This window comes from Diabrotica undecimpunctata, chromosome 7 (genome assembly GCF_040954645.1).
Source record: "Diabrotica undecimpunctata isolate CICGRU chromosome 7, icDiaUnde3, whole genome shotgun sequence".
NCBI lineage: Eukaryota > Metazoa > Arthropoda > Insecta > Coleoptera > Chrysomelidae > Diabrotica > Diabrotica undecimpunctata.
The window spans coordinates 92,106,620-92,114,498 of record NC_092809.1 but is presented as its reverse complement, the minus strand read 5'-3'; positions in this window follow the sequence as shown (position 1 = coordinate 92,114,498).

Genomic DNA, 7,879 nt, shown 5'->3' with positions numbered 1-7,879 from the left:
CAATTTAGCGAAATATGAGTTTGACCTTGCCTGCTGTGCTATTCTTTGCATTGAGGTAGGTCAAGATGTAATCCACACACTCTTATAATGATATATATACATATATATATATATATATATATATATATATATATATATATATATATATATATATATATATATATATATATATATATATATATTGTTATCAAAATAAATGAAAGTAATTATTTTAATTTTTCGAAATAAAATATTTAATTGTAATTAAAAGAAAGCTATATGTATGAACGTTTCTTTTTTCAAATTGTCATACAAAATTACTGTTTAGTTAATTATAGTTGTGAATGACGTTTATTTTTGTTTTATCAATTCTCTGTATTATTTAAATGGTATGCATTCTAAAGTACATTATTATACGATTCATAGAGTGGAGATTGTTGTTCTAAATTGTTAAATTGTAATAAAAAAAAACTTGTTAAATTGTAAGATTGTAAAAGTTGGAAGATTTTGTAATTATTCAAAAACTTACGGTTTTTTGTGTTCTTAGACGTTGAGGATCCCTCGCTTCTGGTGGGTTCTGCAATCGGTCCTGTCCTTTGGCTGCTCTGCGGCTCTAGTATGGCTCTCGGCTTTGGTACTGCTCTCGGCTCTAGTATGGCTCTCGGCTTTGGTACTGCTCTCGGCTCTAGTATGGCTCTCGGCTTTGGTACTGCTCTCGACTCTAGTTTGGCTCTCGGCTTTGGTACTGCTCTCGGCTCTAGTATGGCTCTCGGCTTTGGTACTGCTCTCGGCTCTAGTATGGCTCTCGGCTTTGGTACTGCTCTCGGCTCTGGTATGGCTTTCGGCTTTGGTACTGCTCTCGGCTCTGGTACTGCTCTCGGCTCTAGTATGGCTCTTGGCTTTGGTACTGCTCTCGTTCTCCCGGGTCTAGTGGTCTCTCTCTGCTACTGAGGGTGTTGCTGGCGTGGACTGTATAGGCTCTCTCAAACTTCCTTGAAGTATTCTGTTTCTCGAAGGACCATGAACAAATTCCCCTCGTTGGCTCAGTGAAGATGTTCGTTTTGTTGTAATGGAAACACCAAATAATAGTAGCAGAGTTTATTGTTGAGACGTACACTATGGGTGTAGACCCGGGATTACTTTGAGTAGAGACTGATGAAGTTGATCGTTGAAGACTATATGTTCGTTGAGTGAATATTGATTGAATGCTTCTCTAGTCAAGAGATATTAGTTTTATATAAATTCTATTTGGGTCAATATTTTTCGCGTACCTAGCGTGATATGTGTATTTAATTTATGTAAATTGTTTAACTTTGTCAGTACTTTTGACTGATGTCCAAATTATTATTTATAATTGACCAAATGTGTATGTAACCTAATTAACTACGTGTGTGTATTTAATAACAAATAGATTCATTCGGTCTACTGGGTGATAAAATTATACTGTCCAATTTCGGATATGAATTCTGAAGATTTGATATTGGACACCAAGATAGCATTTTTCCTAAAATAGCTGAAGTGAAAATCTAGATTTTATGATACAATTTATACATAGATGGCATATACTCATCTTATATACTAAAACGCTAAGCCCTTTTCTTGTCCACCACTTTACTCAAAAACCATATTAGATAATTAAAATATTTTTTCGGAATATTATTAGTATTACGTATGAGATTGTCAAGATATACTTTTGGTACAAAAATTCACTTCCGGTTTTGAGATGACCGGAAGTTAAAATTTACTTTAAGTTTTAGACCCCACAATGTATATATGGATCGAAAGGTCTCGTCGAGACGAATCTAAATATGTACTTCCGGTTGCGATCCGACACCGGAAGTGACCCGAAACGCGCATAAAACGTCAAGATAGAGCAAATCTGACACCGGATTCGTGATCAGCATGCAAAATTAACTGCTAAATGATATCCATGTCGACATTTGATGAACTAAAAATTGCATTCCGGTTTTGAGGTCGACTTCCGGTTTCGTTTTTATTAGTCAAATCAATAGAGAATTCAACGTAGAGTTCAAAAATGTAAGTTCACGAAATTATCATTTATAGTTTTTGAGTTATTGATAAAAATATTTTTACTTCCGGTCATTGTATATATTGTATATTTTTCTCGCAAAATAAAAATTTCATTTAAAAAACTCGATGTCGAGTTGGTCCGCTAGTATATAGAAAAGGGGTAAAAAGTTGTAACCCGTTAAAGTGATCGTACTCGTAAAATACGACCACATTAAAATTTAGAGGATATTTACGAGCTCCTGATTTTAGGATGGAACTTCAAATTGAAACTCACTGGAAAAATTTGCAATAATTCGTCTTCTAATGCACGCAGAATATTCATTTTTTTTAACCTGGGGTAGCTCGAGAAAGGGGTGTAGAGTTGTGTTATAGAGGTAGCACCTTTTATCGGAACGACCACATCGAGCGTCATAGACGGGAGATGGTTCTTGGTAACTGGTCCTCATAAGACAGCTAACTCTTACTTATGGCTCCACGTGCCACACCCCGGGCAACTGCATTGGTCTGCAGGCTAAACTAAGTAAGGGTAGCCAGATATGGCGAAAATTCCACCGAGCGATTGCCGGTATAAGCAATCCCACACTTGCTGACCAACGGCTTCGGGCGGATGAGTTGGTGAGTGGAAGGGCACTCTTTTGTCCTGGTGCTAAGAAATTGACACCAAAGGCGAATGAATCAAGTAAATGGTCAACGGCGTAAGGATGCAGAAGGCAAGGAGAAACCACTGCATTAAGGATCCAATTGGATATCTCTAGTACGATCATCATGACTGTACAACAAAAAGCCACGTCAACCACTGATCATGGGAATCGGAGACCAGGATCCGGCATGGGAGGTATATCACACGAAGACCACAGGGCCTCCCGGGTCGTCAACCAGCAAAATCCCTGTGAAGTACTAAATACCACTCCTAAAAAAAATAGAAAAACACCCAAGAGAGTATTAAAAATTGGTACATGGAATGTTAGGAGTATGTATGATCCAGGCAAAATGCATAATATAATACAAGAAATGCAAAGATTAAATGTCGACATTCTAGGCATTAGTGGAGCAAGATGGCCAAATTCTGGCAGTTTTTTGACAACAAATGGCATGGTATATTACTCCGGAAACAGTAGTACCCAACACAGACACGGCGTAGCAGTTTTCGTATCTAAGTCTATGATGCAGTCGGTCATTAATTTTACTCCAGTATCAGATCGGCTCTTATTTCTGCAATTACAAACAAACACAAGTAAACTAAATATCATACAGATCTATGCACCTACTGCAGATAAATCCGAGGACGAAATTGAACAATTCTACGAAGAAATCAATCAAGTATTAAAATCGACGAAATCGCGAGACATTACCGTAATTCTAGGTGATTTTAACTCAAAAATTGGTAAAGGAAAAAGTGGAAAACATGTAGGAGAATACGGACTCGGTAAAAGAAATGAACGAGGTGACAGACTACTTCAATTCTGCCAGGAGAATAACATGATTGCATCTAATACATTCTTCAACTTACCAAAGAGAAGACTTTATACGTGGAAATCACCCCAGGACAATGGCGAAAGAATAATTCGAAACCAGATTGATTTTTTACTGATAAACGAACGATACAGAAACTCCTTAAAATCCGTTAAAGCTTACCCAGGCGCAGATGTCTTTTCAGACCATAACCCTCTAATAGCGCAAATGAGTATTAAACTAAAAAGATTGGAGCAGAAAAGAAGAGCAAATCAGATAGACGTCAGTCATTTATGTAACCTGGAGGTAAAGGAGAAACTGCAAAAATGTATTAATAATAATTTCAAAATACTTCATGAAAAAGAAACATCTCAGCCAACGAACAACATAGATAAAAAATGGCAAAACGTAAAAATGGCGATAACAGGTCCTATGAAGAAAATTCTGACTAAAGAAAAACCAAAAATAAAGCAAGGGTGGATGACTGATAAGATCCTTCTTCTCATGGACAATCGGAGAATAATGAAAGGAAAAAACGAACAAAGGTATAAACAAATACAGAAAGAAATCAAAATAGAAATCAGAATAGCAAAAGAAGATTTTTATAAAAGAAAATGTGAAGAAATAGAGCAATTGCAGGCAAAACATGATATTTTTAATGTACATAAAAAAGTGAAAGAACTTACAGGTACACAAAAACGTAAGAAGCCAAATACCCTGTATAATGTCAACGGAAACATAATAACAGAACTAGAAGAACAGTTGAAGACATGGAAAAACTATATTGAAGAACTCTTTGCAGATGATAGACAACAATCTGAGCTAAGTAACATACAAGGAGACGAAGGTCCAGAAATAACGGAAGAAGAAGTAATGTACGCACTAAAAAGAATGAAAAATGGTAAAGCCCCAGGTCCAGATGAAATACCAACGGAAATCCTTAAACTAATAGAAAAAGACTCGATTCACATTTTGGTTAAACTTTTCAATAGCATTTATACATCAGGAAAAATACCACAAGAATGGCTTTTATCCACCTTTGTTACTATACCAAAAAAGATAAATGCCAAACAATGCAGTGATTACCGTACAATCAGTCTGATGAGCCATGTACTGAAAATATTTCTGAAAATTATACACTCTAGAGTACACAGAAAACTGGAAATGGACATCAATAATACCCAGTTTGGATTCCGAAATGGACTTGGAACAAGAGAGGCGTTGTTTGCACTGAACGTTATGTCTCAAAGATGTCTTGACATAAATCAAGATGTATTCATGTGTTTCATAGATTTCAACAAGGCTTTTGATAAAGTGCGGCATGATCACCTAATCAGACTCCTGACAGAAAAGAATTTAGATAAACGAGACATCCGACTAATAGCAAATATGTACTACAATCAGAAAGCAGTAGTGAGAGTAGAGAATAATACCACTGAAGAAATCGAAATAAAGCGAGATGTGAGACAAGGGTGTATACTGTCACCAACCCTGTTTAATCTCTAATCCGAAGACGTAATGAATAGAACACTCTCTGAGCAATCCGTAGGTATTAAAATAAATGGTGTTAGATTAAACAATCTGAGATTTGCCGACGACACCGTTCTGATCGCAGAAACACTTGAAGAGCTACAGACATTGGTGAATAAGATAGCAGACTACAGCGAAGAATATGGACTATCTTTGAACATAAGGAAAACTAAATTTATGGTAATATCGAAATCAACACAAAATGTCCAAAATTTATATTTACACAATGAAATTATCGATCGAGTTAGCAAATACAAATATTTAGGCACTTTTATAAATGAAGACAACGATAGCTCAGCAGAAATCAAAATAAGAATAGAAAAAGCCAGATCCATATTCACTAAAATGAAGAGAGTGTTCTGCGGAAGAGATTTGAGCCTTGAAATGAAACTTCGCCTGATGAGATGTTACGTACTTTCTGTGCTGTTCTACGGAATGGAATCATGGACGTTGAAAAAGATTGATACCAAAAAATTAGAGGCATTTGAACTGTGGATGTATCGCAGAATCCTGAGAATATCATGGACCGAGAGAGTCACAAATGTCGAGGTCTTGAGAAGAATGAATAAAGAAAAGGAAGTCATATTTATGATCAAAAAACGAAAACTGCAATACTTGGGACACATTACAAGAGGCGAAAGATATGAACTGCTTCGAATAATTATGCAAGGGAAAATAGCAGGAAAAAGGTCCATAGGAAGAAGACGAAACTCCTGGCTAAAGAATCTACGGGAATGGTATAGCTGTAGCAGCAACGAATTGTTTCGGTCAGCAGTTTCGAAAATACGTATAGCCCTGATGATCGCCAACCTTCGGAACGAAGATGGCACTTGAAGAAGAAGAAGCTCGAGAAAATAATACGAACTAGTCTACTTTCACCTCTCGAAAAAATTAATTAATTTTTTCCATAAAAAAATTATTGAATACATATTACTATTATTTCATAAGAACTATATGAATTTTAATAACTAATGTATATTATTTATATAAATATAAAATATTTATTATAAATTAATGCTCTAAATGTGTTTATTTAAATAAAAATAGGAAATGACTTAATTTTTAAGAAGTTTTTATAGGAACTTTAATTAATTAATTTTTCCGGAAGGTGAAAATAGCACAGTTCTTATTATTTTAACGAGCTACTGCAATTTGAAAAAATCAATCTTCTGCATGCCATAGAAACTAATAAGAAAATAATTGGAACTCCAATTTGAAGTTCCATTCCAAAAAAAATGGCGCCCAGACAGGCGATATATTACGAGTACCATCACTTTAACGGGTTATACCTTTTTACTCCTCGGTATATGCCATTAATAAAATGGATCATACAATTTAGATCTTGGTTTATAATCTGTCCAATTTTCAGCTCCTGATGTTACAATGGAAATATGATTTTAAGAAAAATATGTTATCTTGCTTCCTATTCCTATTGGTCATAAAAGGTTCTTTTTTTTAAGATTGTGGTTTTTCACCATCTTTTCAGTGAGCCTACTTACAAGCGCGTGACGAAAAATATCAGTTATTATAAATATTTATAAGGTTAAAAGTCTGCCATTTTTTAAACGGGTTTTTTTTAATATAAATTTTGATAAAATGTTGAAATTTTTTTAATATATCTTCAAATTGAAGCCTCGAAGAATCGATTGCGAATTGACCGACTTTGGCGATCAGCATTTGGAAGGCTTCTCGATCTTGCGCCCCATGGGATAATTGCATTGGATATCTGAGTCCATTCATGAATGTTTTTAAATCTAGAAACCTGATTTCTTCCACCTCTCCGACCGTCTATTTTGTCTTTAAGAGTTAGTTGTAGTTCTATATAAATCTCACTTCCATATATGTCCCAGATAAGACATTTGCAAAAATGTGTTTAACAATGTTTAATAATTCTCTAGCTGATTCTCCTTTTCCTTGCCGTCCAAGGTATCTTCAACATCCGTCTAGGAATTCATATTTTTAATGCTTCAAATTAAGGTCATGCTTGATACTTTTAGGATCCACACTTCTGTTCTATACAGGAGTATAGACCAAACATAGCACTTAACCATTTCTCTGTCTTAGTTCTAAACTGACATGGTTATTGCAAAAAATATCTTCATTTTCATAAAAGTAGTTTTAGTCATTGAGATTAACATTTTCAAAACCAGAGGGCACGAGAAGCAGAGGACGACCACGAATGAGATGGATTGATGATGTAGAAGAAGACCTACATATTCTAAGGGTTAGAAGATGGAGGGAAGTTGCCAGGAATCGACAGGAGTGGCGACTTCTTTGTGAGCAGGCCAAGATCCACAACGGATTGTCGAGCCACTTATGATGATGATGATGAGTTTTAGTCATTGCTATTCTGCGTTTTATTTCTGTGTCTGGATCCAGTTGGTCCACTGTGACGGTTCCTAAATATATAATTTTGTGAAATTTTTCAACTTGGACTCAATTTAATTGAAGTTTGAGTAAATACTGAATAATGTTGAGGTCAAAGTACAACTTTGTCCGACTCCTCGTTGTATGGAAATATCATCGTTTCCAGTACATATTCTTATTGACACGAATATCTTTATCATCTAATTCTATATTTTTTAGCATCTGCATTTATTTCCATGCTGTACTTTATACCTTTTCGAAATCCACGAAGCATGCAAAGACATCTTTTCTTTTATCACATCATTTTTGTAAAAGGATATTTAGCACACAAAGTGCCTCCCTAGTTGCCATAGCATTTTTAAAACCAAATTGGGTTTCTTCAAGATCTTTGCATTTACCCTAATTCTGTTGTGAAGTATTCTTAGGAAAATCTTCTGACCGGTGTCTGACCATTTTCATAATTTAGCGGGCAACTCATTCTGCGAAACTCTTAGAGCTGCTGAAGATATAGACCAATGGA